At 30.6% G+C, this 18,086-nt stretch overlaps 1 long non-coding RNA gene across 2 annotated transcripts; it reads right to left on the bottom strand.

The window, feature by feature from the left end:
- Positions 1-323: 323 nt before the first annotated feature.
- On the bottom strand, positions 324-2,115 carry LOC134273712 (uncharacterized). 2 transcript variants are annotated; one of them, XR_009993477.1, is made up of 3 exons: positions 2,014-2,115; positions 784-870; positions 324-408 (listed from the first exon to the last, which is right to left on the bottom strand). It is a non-coding gene; the product is annotated as an uncharacterized LOC134273712 (long non-coding RNA). The 2 variants fall into 2 exon arrangements; XR_009993476.1 differs by having other exon boundaries at positions 2,010-2,115.
- Between the last annotated feature and the right edge of the window lie 15,971 nt (positions 2,116-18,086).

An 18,086-nucleotide genomic window follows, 5' to 3' on the forward strand; every position in this document is an offset into this window, starting at 1 on the left:
ACATGACACAAATTAATGTGCCTCATGATATCAGTCTTTAACAACCTTTGACAGAAGACCAGGTGAGCAATATGGGCCCATTTTAGGCTTCTTGTCTGGGTTTAAAATATAAAGTTCATAGGTCAAATGGATTTAAGTTATTGAGTCACAATCCTTTCAAGTTTGAAGTTTCCAGGACATATAGCATTTGAGTTATCTCTCGACAAAGAAATGGATGAACAAAGTGATTACCGGTACTCTTTGAGGCTGTGCTCTTATGAACAAGCTGATGCTCAAAGTAGTTCTAAACAATTCAGTACATGTAAAAAATTCAGTACAAACTCTCTATTTGTTCCATATGCTTTGAATCTGGTTGTACTTCATGGTTATTTGTAGTTCACATAGCAACTCATCATCATCATGATTCTCCTGAAAGTATTTCATATCTGTTTGCAAATTTACATGACCCTACTGCATATAGTTGCTGATTTTTTATAATAGAACAAGCTGATGCTAAAAGTAATTTAAAGCAAGATAAATTTGTGAAACAGTATGCCCCCAGCGTCAACAAATATAGAAAAGGTAGTTTTAGCAAAAAAATCAAGGTCTAAAGGTTACTGACGTTGGTGTAATTTAAAAGAATTTAATTAGTGGATCATGTATACCAAATATGATCTCACAGTTCAAAAGTCATGGTAAAGGTTAAAGCTGACAACAGATAGACAGAAAGGACAAACAAAAATATGTCATGCTCTTTGGGCATAATAATTCAGTACATGTAAAAATTTCAATACATGTACAAACCTTTATTTGTTCCACATTAATTGGATCTGCTTGTACTTCATGGTTATTTGTTAGTTCACATTGCAACTGATTATCATCATGATTCTCCTGAAAATATTTTAGACCTGTTTACAAACTTACTTGAGCCTATAGCATATATAGTGACTGGGATATGATATAAGACATTAAACTGGACAAAGGGGATACTCCAATTTAGTCTTACATTTTCAGAATTATCGTATTCAGAAATTGTGCCCAACCTGATCAAGGGCTTAGGAGGAATAGCACCCCACCCACTCCTTACTTTTTTGGGAAGTCAAAATTTCCTGTAGTTAAAATTTATAAATCCTGGTTTCCCTCCCCTCCACTTTAAGGGTCAGGAGCAAATTTTGAAACCAGAGTTGAGTCTGTTATCCTATTTTCCCTTCCCCTTTTCAAATCAATATTAGCAACCTCAAGTTTTGTCATCTTGTTTTAGTGTAGCTGCAGAAGTGTAGCTCTCCGAAAAAATATATATTGATAGACCTGAGATAATGAGGTATAGCGGGTATGGCTATGAATTTTATGAAATATTGTTTGAAATATTACTTATCAAAAGAACACTAATATGCAGACATACACGAGTGGAAATCTACCAATTTGACCTTATCAGTGATTGATGAATATGCTCTAAATAATAAAGTCTGAAATATCTGGCATTTTCCAGTTTTTTTTTTTTTAATATTTTCTGTGCCAGGAAAACGTCAGAACCAGCGCCATTACGAAAACTGGAAATTTCGCCATTTCCAGTCAGAGTTGATTTCCCATACCTGGGAACCTAATTTAAATGCCGTTGTTACAATTTATCAATGGCACAATGCTTTTAGTACTTGACAATATCAATGAAAAGAAAATAATCACTCATCATTTCGATACAGGACTTGTATATTTTTTTTAATTTGTAAACGCACGAAATGAAAACAAATCTCGACAGTCAGAGAAAATGTTTCCATCGGGGTCATATTTACAAACAAACCATAAAAACTATATTGGTAAAGTATAGAGGCATTGTACTATTGATAAATTGTGAGTTTGACAAGTAATTGCAAGTATCGAAAATACACCCGAGAATGCCGCCTCTGCTTGGAATTCCCAGTTTTCGTAAAGGCGCCGGTTATGGCGTTTTCCTCGCACGTAAAATATAGAAATAGTTAAACAGCCAGGAAAACGTCAGATATTTCGGACTATAAATAGTACTTTTAAGTCACCTACAAACTCTTGATGCTGTCATGTCCTCTGTAACCGCACAAGACCTGCTTTAAACATCGTTACATGGTGTTTTTCTTCTCCGACTTCTGCTGCAACAGCAACTTTCTGTTCTTTATCAGCAGGAGAGTTCCACAAAAGGGAGATAATTGTTCACGCGTTTTCGTATTTGTCTAGATTTCAAATCAAATTATTTGCTATAGAGTACCCAACTACCATTTTTTATTATTGGATTTATAACTTCAAAGCTCGTAGTTTCTATTGCATGTATGATTATGATAGAGTTTGGTTGCGTTTTCGTGTAAAATATTTATAAAAATCATGTTGATTTTACAGCATTTGGTAGAAACAAGCAACAAAGTAGGCCCCAATGCTTTAAAATAAACATTAGAAAAATTAAATCTCCCATATATATTGAAATTAAGAAAAACATAGTTTGATTCTGTAATTAATTTTGACAGGGTTATCAATAATCAAATTTCACACTTTTCAAGCATTAAAATCACCGTTGCTATGGTAACAAGGACGTTATCGAAATAACTCATGTTTGAAAAGGACATTCATTATTTTCATGCACCCAAAATCAAACAAATAGATTTCTTTATTTCTCATTTATTCTCATACAGTATACCCAATGGTTACTATCTGAATACTGCCTCTTTATAATTTCTTGGGAAGAGTTAATACTATTATTCTGGTACAAAATATTTCACAATAACGTCAACTTACCGATAAATCGACGATATTTTCCACGAATGCCGTCATCTGCTTCAAGGTATCATCTTATTAAAAACAAGGATATTACAGATTTTTTGAAGCACCATTCATTTAAAGGGGAAACTCTCTCTGAAAGATTTCTGCAAAATTACCAAATAAATCCCCATAAATCACTTGCACCAGGCTCTTTTATGCACATATTAGGAATTCTTGACTACGTAAAACATAGTTTTGTATACTTTTTGAACACACTGACTTTTAAACAAGAGCAAAATTACAAAAGCAAGTTATCTAAAATATTCGGATATATAAGTTTTTTTTTCTTTTCAAAGATTACAATAAGTATCGAATATTTTTGATTTTTAGGTGATATTATTTTAATACATGTGTTCCAGAGAATACATCATAATTATTTTACAGGTACCAAAAGTTCATCATATTTTTCAGTCATTACATATCAAGTGTGATGTGACCTACGTCAAATTCCAATTTTGACATCACACAATTTGTAGTTGAAGATTCTGATCGGCACCGTAGAGTACACTGCAATACATATTTTGTAAGTTACGATCCTGCTTCAAATTATCGATTTCTTGTGATAAATATTTTGAGAAAAGAAGATTATAGGGCAAGGCAGCTTTAAAGGTGTCATAACAGTATTTCAATCCTAGGTTCACGAGAAAATCATGGTTCTAGGCAATACAATCCCAGCATTCCTCCTTCCGATTTGGTTATTTGATACGAGACTGGAACCTATTTTTATGAGATGAAAAAAAAACATGCTTACTTCCTGTATTGACAAGATTTATTAAAGTTTAGTGCGTGCTAATTTTTCTATATGCTGTACTTGAGTGGGGAGAGATTAGGCCCTGGACTGGATTTTCAGTATCATCCTCATATTGACCCAAGAAACTTGCTTGTCCTTGCGGACGTTCTTTTTTGGTAGTCTCTGTAAGCAAATTTTTTACAGATCTGGAAAAAAAACTTCTCAGAATTTCGTTTTAAATTAATTACATCTACTAAACTTGTGCATTTTTGGTAAGAATTTACATGATACAGCACAATTTAATTCTGTTGCTGTAGATTAAGCTGCGTTTTAAATCCAACAGAACGTTTCGATTTTATTGTTTATCGGTGAGAGTACGGAAGCGTATTAGTGCCACTTGCACATTTTCTAATTTTTTTTTTTTATTTTTCTACACTTTAAATCCGTAAAATTTGACACATTAATCTGTACATTTATACTTTAAAGTGTAAATTTTAGACACTTTAAAGCTTAAATTTTATATTTTAATTTTTTTTCCTCTGGTAAATTTTACACTTAAAATCTGTAAAATTTACACTTTAATCTGTAAAATTTACACTTTAATCTTATCATGCACGAAACATGGTCTGTTGGCTTAAAAATGTGTTACTCGAGGAATGTGTGAAGATGCTAAATTGACTATGTGAATAAAGAAATAAAAGTGTAAATTTTACAGATTAAAAGTGTAAAATTTATATATTAAAAGTGTAAAATTTACTGATTAAATGAGGTACATTTTACAGATATCAATGTGTAAAATTTGACACTTTAAAAGTGTAAAATTTAATATATTAAAAGTGTAAAATTTGACACAATTAAAGTGTTTAATTTACAGATTAAAGTGTAAAAATTAAGATTAAATGTATACATTTAGATATTAAAGTGTAAAATTTACAGATTAAAGTGTAAAATTTAGAATATATTAAAAGTGAAAATTTATATATTAAAAGTGTAAAATTTACAGATTAAAGTGTTTAATTTATATTAAAGTGTAAAATTTACAGATTAAATGTATACATTTTACATATTATGTGTAAAATTTACACTTTAAAAGCTTAAAATTTAGAGATTAAAGTGTGAATTTTACAGATTTAAGTGTAAATCTTACACACTTAAAGTATAAAATTTAGCATTTTAAAGTGTAAAATTTAAAATATTTGAAGTGTAAATTTTACAGATTTAAGTATAAATTTACAGATTGAAGTGTAAATTTTACAGATTAAAGTGTAAATTTCATATTAATCTGTAAAATTTAAAATATGAGATGTGAAAATTTAAAAGGATTAATGTGTAAATTTTAGATGTGTTAAATTTTAGATTTTTGTTGTAAAATTTGGATTAACGTGTAAAATTTACAGATTAAAATTTAAAATTTACAGATTAAAGTGTAAGTAAAGTGTGCAAGTGGCACTAATACGCTTCCGCATCCAGAGAAATGTTATCACTTCTTTTTATAATTTGCATAGGTTTTAAATTAAATCTTAAGTATATTATCTTTGGAAAAAGTTTTCCAAAAAAACACGTATTATCCCCCGTGACATAATAGAATGATGTATATCTCATCGTATAAATCAATTGCAAAAGAAGTCTATTTAAAGTAGGTTATGGGAAAATACAATATTTATCTACAGGAAAATACACGCTCAATATAGATATTATATGCAATTGCGTTTACCCATTTTGTATTTATGTATTTGAATAGTCTGAATACAATTGTAAGTATACAGTCGGCATTTTGAGCGTGTTCCTCACCAAGGATCGCTAAGTTTACAAAAAAAATTCTTTTCAATATGTATAATCTATTTTCTCCTGTACAGTTGTATTAGTTTAAATTTTTTGAAACGTGTAAAGTTCATTGCTTATTTTGCTAATTTTCTTCTACTTAAAAATTACATTTTGTGACTAATTGTTTTGTTTTGAGGGAAAAAATATCGTCGAGGGGGAATTTGATTTTTTTTTAGTAATACAAAATATCAAAGTTGATATTTTCGTGGCGGTAGCGCTACCAATTTGTTTTGGCTTTTGCATGAAAAAACAACTAAGTTAGTGATTACAGCAGCATCCATAAGAACCATAATACATTTTTACATAGTTAAAACTTTTTTTTTTTTCTCAGTAAATTCTAATTGAGAAAATGCTAATTTATTGCGCAAATTTTCATTGAAATGGATTATTTTTATGAAAATTGAGTTGTTCGGAAATTTGCATATGTCTTATTTTTGTTTTTAACCCAGTAGCAACAACATCATCGAAACACAGGAATTGGTTTAATCGAATTTACAAATTGTCATCTTTTTTCCTCACACATTTCAATACATTATAATCTATTTTTCTCTCTCTCTCTCTCACAATTTGGGTTATGTGCTATTTAATTATGAGAAAATACACTCCCATCCATAAGGCAACATAGGGAAAACTATATGAAGATTTTACGTCACCTAAAAAAGCATGTTCTCTATTCTCACCAGAAAAAAAAAAATTAGATCCTTTAACTACACATAAAGCATAAAATACATAAAGTAAGGGCACTGTAATCATTTCAAGCTGAGCGGGATTTTAAAAATAGAAGACTCAGAAATGGGGCAACTATATAATTCCTTTATTATAAGGTCTTAAGTAGCACCTGACTGGCTGTTTGGACAATCTCATAAATATGTTTGTTCTTTTGCATTTTAGTTTGAAATATAATTAGAACAAATACTTCAAAAAACAAAGGAAGAAGTGTTGAAAAAAGCACAGCCAAGCCAAGTATCCCCTTTGAACAGGAAGAATATTATCAACATATGCAGCATGATTATCCACATAAAAAATGAGAAATAGAACTTCTTACATAAACTATATTTAGGCTCATCATTGATATGGATGTCATCTTACAAGATAAACAATCATTTTCATGATGGTAACATTAACCAGGTAAATCAAGAGTAAACATTATCATTATGTAAAATTTAAAAAGGAGGGCAAATTGTTGAGTTAATGTATTCAAATTTTACATAATACAGTTTGCTTATTATCTTCGATAATAGGTGGTCTTTATACACACACCCCATATAAATCAAAGGGGCTGAGGGCGTACAATTGATCTTGTCCTTCATGAAGTTTGCAATTGTTTTCGCTACAGGTGCACAAGTTTGGCAACTCGTGTCCAATGGAAAATACAATTGAGGATAATTTTGACAAAAACATCCAACTCCGTAAACCGAAAATAAAACTGATGGTAGAGTTTACCTTAAAATTAATGCGACGTAAACTAATGCGAATTCAACTAATGCAAAATTAAATTGCGTTCACACAACGAAAGTAACTAATGCGCACTTAATCTTTTTTTTTTAATTTTCCCAGTAACTTTTCCACTTAATTGTAAATTAGAAGGTATTCATTCAGTGCACCTACACAATTTTACTTACTTTTTGAACCAACATAGCATAAATACCTGAAAACTATCCACTAATAAGTGCTCCTGTAATGTAATTTTGGCCTTACTCATGCATCAAAATTTAATTTCGAATTAGCTTCGCTTAGCGTTCACATGGAGCTATGCAAAGTAATTTAATGCGCAAAGAAATCATGCAATTAGTTTAATTCGAATTAATTTATTGCGCATTAAATTACTTTCTATTTAGCTCGATGTGAAACGCTAAGCGAAGCTAATTGGAATTAAATTTTGATGCATGCGTAAGGCCAAAATTAAGTTACAGGACACTTATTGGTGGTAAGTTTTCGGTATTTGTGCCTAATATTTCGTTCAAAATTTGAGTGAAAAGTATGTTAATCGGGACTAAAATCAATGAATACCTGCAGCCACTACATGTTGGCATCAAATAAGTATCTGCATACATGACGGTACTCACAATTCAAGGTCAACAAGGAGACTTACTGAAGCTGGACTGTAGAAGAAAAAATTAAGTTGCATCAGTTTACTTTGCATTAGCTGTTGTGTGAACGCAATTTAATTCGGATTTAGTTTGATTTGCATTAGTTTACGTCGCATTGGATTCACTAAAATCGGTTCCCGTGTGAAGAGGGCACTAAGTTCTATTTTGGGTTTGATTGGATCATTTTGTCACAGTTATTCCCCTTGGATTTGGAAAAATTCTAATTATCTAATTTCCAGAATCGGATTGGACACAAGTTGCACAAACTTGTGCAGTCTCTCTTAAAGACATTGAACAGCTAATGAAGAGCGAGTCAGCTCTCAGGCCCTTCAGGCCTTTGATTTATATCAGGTATGTGTATAAAGACCACCTCTTCTATCGAAGATAATAAAGCAAACCTGAATTACGTTAAAAATCGAATTAGTCATCCGTTGCAACAATTTTTTCCCTTATTTTTAATTTTACATAACTAGAATGTTTACTTTGATTACCTGGTTAATGTTCGTCATGAAAATGATTATCTTGTAAGATGACATTGCCATTATCGATGAGTAACATGAAATATAGTTTATGCTCAAGAGTTCTATTTCTCATTTATGCTCATAGATAATACAGATGACATACGTTCATAATATTTCCTGCTTCAAAGGGATGCTTCGCTTGGTGGTGCTTTTTTTAATTTTCTTAGATTTCTGTTTTTTTGAAGTATTTGTTCTAATTATACTTCCAACTTAAAATCGAATACCCATAATATTTATGATATTCGCCATGCGAGTCCGAAGGTTTGGTTCAAATATCTTCTAAGACCTCATAATTGTTATCCGTAAAAGGATGTACACTCTGTTTTCTAAGTATTCTATTTTTAAAATCCCCGTCAGCTTAAGTCATTGAACATGCCTACGTTTTCTGTCTATCTTATGCTGTAATTTAAAGGATCTGAATTTTTACATTGGCATAGAGACATATCCAATTCCTGCTCAGGTAGTAACTACAGTTTCATATAGTTTTTCCCCTTCCGTCCCCTTATCAAGGAAAAGTCGGATGTTCATAATTAAATAGCACATGCAAATTGTTGCGAGAGAGTAGTAGTAGAGAGAGAGAAGAGATATTCATTATAATGTATTGAATGTATCATTCGAGTCACTTTATACTTGCTAAACATTGGTGATCTTAATGATTCATATTCTATATATGCAAGTGATACATATAAATTTCGCACAAAAAAAACAACGTTAATTAAGGAAATTTCTTTTAAATTTGTAGTTAATAGGGATGTCAATTTGTAATTGGTTAACGAATTCCTCTCGTTCGAATGAAACGTTGGTTACAAAACCGTACTCGGTTAAAATAAGTAAATCTAACATATGCAAATTTGAACAACTCAATTTTCATAAAAAATAATCGATTTTGATAAAAGAAATTTCTGCACAGAAATCAGCATTTCTCATCCCAAGTCTTACTAAGAAGGAAAAAGTTTAACTATGTAACTATTAAATGGTTGACCATACTGTGTAATCACTAACTTCATTGTTTTTATAGAAAGCAACGAATTAGTAACCACCACGTAATATCTAGTTTGATATTTGTATTATTGTGAAAAAAAAATCAAATTCCTCAGAACATATTTTCCTCAAACTCAAAACAATTGTCCTGCACAAAAATGTAGATTTTAGAAAAGAAAAAAATTAATAAATAAAGAGATTAATACTTACACGTTCAAAAACGTTGATTTCCATGCGCTTGCTACAGGAGAAAATCAGTATGGCGTTCATCCAAAATAATTTTTTTTTTAAACTTAAGCAAATATTCATCAGCAAATCTTATTTCAAAATGCCAAGATATACTTACAATTGTATTCAGGATTAATAGTCAGTGCAGAATGTATAATTATACCAATGGAACAAAGGCATTGAGATTCAGGTAGTTTCCTGTCAGAAGATATTCCTTTATTATTTCCGAACCTACTTAATATGACTTCTTTCCATTGGTTATTCAGATAAATAAGCCATGTACATTGGTATATTATTGTGTCACGGGGGATAATGAGTGTTTCAAAATCCTTTTCCAAGGGAAAGATGTATGGTATCAATTTTTGGTATGAATGTATCAATTATAAAAAGAATCATAAACCTATTTCTCTGATACGAAGCGTAAAATTAATGGCCCACTCGCACACTTTACTTACACTTTAATCTGTAAATTTTAAACTTTAATCTGTAAATTTTACACGTTACTGTAAATTTTACAGTTTAAAGTGTAAAATTTACACATCAATCTAAAATTTACACATTAATCTGGCACATTTTACACATTAATCTTTAAAATTTTAGATATTAATCTGTACAATTTACACTTTAAATCCGTAAAATTGACACTTCAATCCTAAATTTATACTTAAATCTGTAAGTATTACACTTCAATCTGTAAATTTTACACTTTAAAGTGTAAATTTTATACTTTAGTCTGAAGATTTACACTTAAATCTGTAAAATTCACACTTTAATCTTTAAATTTTACACTTTAAAGTGTAAATTTTACACATTAATCTGTAAAATGTATACATTAATCTGTAAATTTTACACTTTAATCTGTAAATTAAACACTTTAACTGTGTTCAAGCACTTGAATTTTGCAAATTTTACACTTCTAATCTGTAAATTTTACACTTTAATCTAATTTTAGCATTTAATCTGTAAAATGTATACATTAATCTGTAAATTTTACACTTTAAATCTGTAAATTCAAACACTTTAATCTGTAAATTTTAACATTTTTAATCTGTAAATTTTACACTTTAAAACGTAAATTTTACACATTAATCTGTAAAATGTACACATTAATCAGTAAATTTTACACTTTAATCTGTAAATTTTAACACTTTAATTCGTAAAATTTACACTTTATTTGTTTATTACATAGTCAATTATAATTTCACACATCCTCAGTAACACATTTTTAGCTATATATGCATGTTTTGTGCATGATAAGATTAAAGTGTAAATTTTACAGATTAAAAGTGTAAATTTCTACAGATTTAAGTGTAAAAATTGACATATTAAAGTGTAAAATTTACACTTTAAAGTGTAAAAATCTACACTTTAAAAGTGTAAAATGTACAGATTAATGTGTAAATTTTACAGATTAAAAGTGTAGAAATTAAAAAAAAGTAAAATGTGCAAGGTGTTATATGCTTCCGGAAACCCACCGATAAACAATAAAAATCGGAACGTTTTATCCCGTATTAAAACACAGGTTTACGTTGCACACAACAGAATTAAATTCTGCTATATACATGTAAATTCTTACCAAAAAATGCACAAGTTTAGAGAGATGTAATTAATTTAAACGAAATTTGTAGAAGTTTTTTTTCCAGATATTGTAAAAAATTCCTTACAGAGATTTTATTACCAAAAGAGAAACATCGAGCAGGTAGGCAAGCTTCGTTTTGGTCGATGTCGAGTAAAATGGCCCGAAAATCCAGTCCAGGGCCGAATCTCTCCCCACACCAAGTACAGCATATAGAAAAATTAGCAACGCGATGTACTTTTAAATAAATCTTCTGTCAATAGGAACATGTTTTTTTTTCGTCTCATAAAAAATCAGTTCCAGTCGTATCAAAATAACCGAATCGGAAGAGGAGATGCTGGGATTGCATTGTCTAACCATGATTTCTCGTGAACCTCAAGTAAAATACTGTTATGACACCTTAAAGCTCCTTGCCCTATCATCTTTTCTAGGAATACTTGATCACAAAGGTATCCATAATTTAAAGCAGGTGCGTTAAGACTTTCCAGAAAATATGTATTGCAGTGTACTCTACGGTGCATTCAAGTCTAGAACTACAAATGTGTGATGTCAAAATTGAAATTGACGTCAGGTCACATCACACTTGATCTTAATGACTGGGAAAGTATCATAAACTTTACGTCTTATTTCAATCTTCATATAATGTATCTAAAACCTAGTGTAAAATAATGTGTAAAATAAAAAGTGTTCAAAATCTTTTTTATTGTAATCTTTGAAAGAAAAAAAACTTATATATCCGATATTTTAGATAACTTTGCTTTATTAATATTGCTCTTGTTTAAAAAGTCAGTGTGTTCAAAAACTATACAAAACTATGTTTTACGTAGTCAAGAATTCCTAATATGTGCATAAAAGAGCCTGGTGCAAGTGATTTATGGGGATTTATTTGGAAATTTGCAGAAATCTTTAAGAAGAGTTTCCCCTTTCAATGAATCGTGCTTCGGAAAATGTGGCAGATCCTTGTTTTTAATAAGATGATATCCTTTTTTGAAGCAGATGACGGCATTGAGTGGAAAGGATTCCTTAGATTTATCGGTAGTTTAACGTCATCTGTGAAATATTTTGTACCAGAATAATAGTATAAACTCTTCCCAACAGATTATTAAATAGGCCGGGGCCCAGTAACCATTGGGTATTGTATATAAAGTGAGTGGGAATGTGAAAAAAAATATTTTGCTTTACATTTGGGTGCATGGAGTATATCTAATGTCCTTCAAACATGAGTTATTTCGTTACATTTTCCTTGTTACCATAGCAACGGTGATTTTAATGCTTGAAAAAGTGTGAAATTTGATTATTGATAACCCTGTCAAAATTAATTACAATCAAATCCTCAATGTTTTTCTTAATTTCAATATAATTAATATTTTAATTTCTTCCCATGTTTATTTTAAAGCATTGGGGCCTACTTTGGCTTTGTTTTTCTACCAAATGCTGTAAAATCAACATGATTTTTATAAATATTTTTACACTAAAACGCAACCAAACTCTATCATAATCATACATGCAATAGAAACTACGAGCTTTGAAGTTATAAATCCAATAATAAAAAATGGTAGTTGGGTACTGATAGCAAATAATTTGATTCAGAATGTACGACAAATATGAAAACGCGTGAACGATTATTCCCCTTTTGTGGAACTCTCCTGCTGATAAAGAACAGAAAGTTGCTGTTGCAGCAGAAGTCGGAGAAGAAAAACACCATGTAAAGACGTATAAAGCAGGTCTTGTGCGGTTACAGATGACATGAGCATATTACAAGTTCTCGTAGGTGACTAAAAGTACTATTTATAGTCCGAAATATCTGACGTTTTCCTGGCTTTTTAACGAATTCCAGATTTTACGTGCGAGGAAAACGCCATAACCGGCGCCTTACGAAAACTTCTATCCAAGCAGAGGCGGCATTGGCTATTTTCGATACTTGCAATTACTTGTTAAACTCACAATTCTATCAATAGTACAATGCCTCGAGCATGTCCAGATAGTTTTTATGGTTTGTTTGCAACATGATTCATTATCTGATGGAAACATTTTCTCTGATGTCGAGATTTGTTTTCATTTGTGCGTCTACAAATTAAAAAAAATATACAAGTCCTGTATCGAAATGATGAGTGATTATTTTCTTTTCATTGTTATTGTCAGATGAAAAGCATTGTGCCATTGATAAATTGTAACAACGGCATTTAATGCGGTTTCCGAGGTATGGAAATCAATTCTGATGGAAATGGGAAATTTCCAGTTTTCGTAATGGCGCTGGTTCTGACGTTTTCCTGGCACAGAAAATATTGAAAAAAAAAAAAACTGAAAATTATATTTCAAGATTCATCATTTAGAGCATATTCATCAATCACTGATAAGGTCAAATTGGTATATTTCCAATCGTGTATGTCTGCATATCTCAAGCTGTTCTTTTGATAGAATATTTCAAACAATATTTCATAAAAAATTCATAGCCATACCCGCTATACCTCATTATCTCAGGTTTATCAATATATATTTTTTTTGGAGAAGTCACAGTTCTGCAGCCACACTAAAACAAGATGACAAAACTTGAGGTTGTGAATATTGATTTGAAAAGGGGAAGGGAAACTAGGATAACAGACTCAACTCTGGTTTCAAAATTTGCTCCTTGACCCTTAAAGTGGAGGGGAGGGGAACCAGGATTTATGAATTTTAACTACAGGGAATTTTGACTTCCCAAAAAAAGAAAGGCGTGGGTGGGGTGCTATTCCTCCTAAGCCCTTGATCAAGGTTGGTAGAACTTCCTACAATATGATAATCTGAAAATGTGAGACTAAATTGGAGTATCCCCTTTGTCCAGTTTAATGTCATATCATATCCCAGTCACTATATGCTATAGGTCAGTAAGTTTGTAAAAACAGGTTGAAAATATTTTCAGGAGAATCATGATGATAATCAGTTGCAATGTGAACTAACAAATAACCATGAAGTACAAGCAGATCCAATTAATGTGGAACAAATAAAGGTTTGTATTGAAATTTTTACATGTACTGAATTATTTATGCCCGAAGAAGTATGAACATATTTTTGTTTGTCCTTTCTGTTTATCTGTTGTCAGCTTTAACCTTTATCATGACTTTTGAACTGTGATATTATATTTTGTATACATAATCATGATTAGTTTTTTTAAAATTACACCAACGTTAGTAACCTTTAGATCTTGATCTTTTTGCTAAAACTGAAGCTTTCTCATATTTGTTGACGCTGGCATACTGTTTACAAAAATGTACTTCGTCTTAAATTATTTTATATTTAGCTTGTTCTTATTTAAGGCAAAGTATTAGCAACTATATGCAGTAGGGTCATGTAAATTTGTAAACAGATATAAGAATTTCAGGAGAATCATGATGATGATGAGTTGCTACCAAACCACCAAATAACCATGAAGTACAACCAGATTCAAAGCATATGGAACAAATAGAGGTTTGTACTGAATTTTTTTACATGTACTGAATTGTTTAGAACTACTTTGACCAATCAAGTCTTGTCCAAGAGAGCCCAGCCTCAAGAGTACCAGTAATCACTTTGTTCATCCATTTCTTTGTCGAGAGTATAAGTTGACACGCTATAGATGTACCCGGAAACTTCAAACTTGAAAGGATTGACTCAATAAACTCAAATCCATTTGACCTATGAACTTCATATTTTAAACCCAAGACAAGAACAGAAAAATGGACCCATATTGCTTACCTGTCTTCTGTCAAAGGTTGTTTAAGACTGATATCATGAGGCACATTTGTGTCATGTAAGCTGTGCTTTTGAGGCAGGTATGAAATGCATTTCAGATAATACATTTTATTGAAGTCTACTGTGACCTTAGAATTAAAGTTTGACATTGAGTTAGGGTCATGGCACACCACCTTATCATTAGGAGCATTGTATGCCAAGTATGAAGCTGTTCCATGAGGCATATAGAAATCAGACCTAAAAACTCCATCAAATTTTACCTTGACCTTGAAGGTGTGACTTTGGTTCAGGGCTGTGAAACACTGTCTCAGCATGATAAATTTGTGTCAAAATGAATTTGTTTTAAATGAAGTTGTTAGTTGGATTGATTTTGTATCTTTCTTTTGTAGGGGGAAATTCAACTTCGGGCGACAATTTTTCCCAAAACACCTTGTGAAAGTCATCTGAATGCCGGGATTTTCAAGAGCATAAAAAGATAGTCCATTAAAATAAAAGGGAAAACCCTTTATTATGTATCTTGATGCCATTGGTAAAAAAGGCAAAAGGTCTAACACTAAAGTGAAGAAAATGACTTGACAGCTAAAAGGGAACATGAACAATTTGAATCAGATTTCTATATGGCTTTAAAGCAGTAAAATAAAAAACTTTTTTCTTACTAAGTTTAAGATTTTGATATCAAAGTTTTTGGAAGGGGGATATAGGAATCCCTTTGTTTGTTTGTCCATTTGTTTGTGGACCCTTTAATTATACTGCTCTAGCTCTATTTGGGTTTAAAAAACAGAAATTTAAAAATAAAATTGTGCCCAACTTTTTGTTTATTGTGCATAAATGTACTTTGAAGAACATACTGTAAAAGAAAATTTTTTGGGAAGGATTTTTTTTTGGCATTATTAGAGAGGGTGCTGACATCCTAAAATTGAATATTGCTAAAAATTAATGCCTTATTATTTGAAATAGCTTTTTTAAATAAACTTTTTAAAAAAATCGCTAAAATTACTTCTGGCTAAAAATCCCAGACTTTGGTAAAAATTTGCTAAATTTGCATCTCGCTAAAATTTCCATTTATACGATATATTTTTTTTTATTTCTACAAAATATTTTTTGAAAAATATTTGACTGTACACTTCAGAAAAAATTAAAGTCTCAGAATCAGGTAAAAGGGTTGCGGGAAATTTTTTTAAGAAAGGGGGGACTCTTAGGGATCACTTCTCCTTTGTTTGTCAGTCTGACTAGCTGACCATCAGTCTTTTCTTCTTTTTCCAATTTGATAGTCATTCCTGAAAAACATTTTCAATGGAAAACTCTTTTTTATTTTTTCATATCGGGTGAAAATTTTTAAGTGAGCTTTCATATTTGCCCAAAGTTTTTGGTTCTTTATAGTAAAATAAGATAAAACTTGAAATATAAATTTTTTTAAAAATTAAAATTTTCACAAGCCTTGCTGATGTTAAGGTTTATTTTCATTTGAATAAGTAAAAGGGTTTGTCTTGTGTTTAACAGGACCTTCCAATACCCCCGGGGGCCAAGTTTGGGGGGTGGGGATATAAGGGAAACAGCTTGTCTGTCTGTTTGGTCAATTTTGTCCTCTGTTTAGCTGTGAAAAATTACGGTTTTTCCCTATTTTTTTAGGAGGAACATTAGAATCTTTATCCAAAACAAAGATTGCTCATTACCTTTAAAAGTTTGTCATGACCTTGACCAAGGTCATTTTGGGGGGGGTTTAAGGGCACTGGAAAAAAAATTTCATTATTTGTTTTTTCCATATCTTTCTTTTGGAAATTTAAATTGGTAAGTTCCCATTTTACAAAAAGATTCCAACCTAAGGGTGTGTCATGACCTTGACCCAAGGTCATCTGTGCATGTTCAAGGTCACTAAAAAAAAAAATTGTAAAATTCATGTTTGGACATATCTTTATTTTGGATTAAAATTGAATCTACTACTTCCACAAAAGGGAGGGTTTTATGACCTTCAGCAAAGGTTTTTTTAAGTTCAATCAAAAAAAGGAAAATTTTTTAATATGTGCTGGTCCATATATTGCTTATGGGTAAACTGGTTAGTTCCTATTTCACAAAAGATTCCTTATAACCTTAAAGGGGGGATCATTACCTTGATGCAAGGTTTTCTATGCAAGTTCAAAGGGTTTTAAAAGCAACAAGTTCCTAATTCATGTTTTGTTCATATCTTCTTATGGAAAAAATTGGTAAGTTCCTTTTTACACAAAAATCGCTTATTGTTTTGGGAAAGTGTTATGACCTTGACCCAAGGTTCTTTGTGTAAATTTAATGTCACTGAAAGGAAAAATTTCCCTAATTTTTGCCTGGTCCATATCTTTTTTATTGATAAACTTGGATAATTTCTTGTTTACACAAAGATTACTTATAAAAATAAGGGTGTGTAGACTTTGACCCAAGGTCAATTGTCCAAGTTCAAGGGACAGCAGTAAAAAAAAAATTAGGGGTTTTTTTTTTGGGGCCCATTTTTAAAAAGTTTCCCAGTTGTTTTTAAAATTTTTATTAAGGGTTTAAAAAAATTTTTAAACAAAAGGTACCCCAATTAAATTTTTTGGCCAGGTTTTTTGACAAACATTTGGGGAGTTTTTCCCTTTGGGGGTTAAAAAATTTTGGTTTCAATTTGAAAAAATATTTTTTTTTTAAAATTCAGGTTTTTGGGGTTTTTCAAAAATTTATGGGCAAGGTTTTTGCGGTTTTTTTGGGTTCCAAAATTTCTTTTACTTAATTTTTTTTGTTTTTTAATATTTTGGAATTGGTTTTGAGCCCAATTTTTTTGGTTAAACCTTATTATTACTTATATGATGGGGTAAAACAAAAGGGTTACAGTTATCAGGATGGATGACCCAAATTTCCCTTTTAAAGGCTTTAATTTCCCGGGTGTATGTTTTATGTTTTGCCGATCCTAGTCAAGTCAGTTGTAGGGTTTAAAAACCGTTGCTATGGAGATTTCTTTTTTCCCCCTTTTTTTTAAAAAATCTACATTTTAGGAGTTTTTTTTAAAAATATGTTTTGGGGAAAATGGGCATTTTGTTAAATATTGTTGTAATAAATTTTTAAAAAAAATTCCAAAATTTTTCCAAAAATTTATTGAAAATGTTTTGAAAAAAAAGCAAATTTTATTTCTGAAAAAAAAAAAATTTTTACATCCGACTACCAATTTTTATTTTATTAAATTTTATAGTATTGGGATAAAAATTTTTTAATTTTTTTATGAAAATAAATAATTTTACGGTTGTTGCGTTTTTAAATATTTTTAACTTTTGAAAAAAATTAATTTTTTACGGGTATTCCCATCATGAAAACCCTTTTTATTTTTTGGTTTCCATAGCAACCATATCAAAATTTTTAAAAATACTTACAGACATAAAAATTTTTTTCTGAGCATTTTTTAAATTTTTTCAGTATAAAAAAACAAATTTAGACCTTCCAAATTTTTTCCCCCCCTCTGCATTTAAATATGTCTAAATTTGTATTATTTTTCCCAAGTTTCTTGAGAATTTACTATGCAAAACACATTTGTTGCCATGGAAACCAAAATGATGAATAAATTTGAAAATTTGTCTTAAATGTGTTTTTTGTTTTTGTTCAAATATTTTAGGGTGGTTTTTCCCCCAAATTTAAAATTTTTGACTTTCCATGTAAATCTCAATGGTTAC

This window comes from Saccostrea cucullata, unplaced genomic scaffold, assembly GCF_032062105.1.
Source record: "Saccostrea cucullata isolate Sc308-1 unplaced genomic scaffold, CSIRO_AGI_Scuc_v1 ctg7777, whole genome shotgun sequence".
Lineage (NCBI taxonomy): Eukaryota > Metazoa > Mollusca > Bivalvia > Ostreida > Ostreidae > Saccostrea > Saccostrea cuccullata.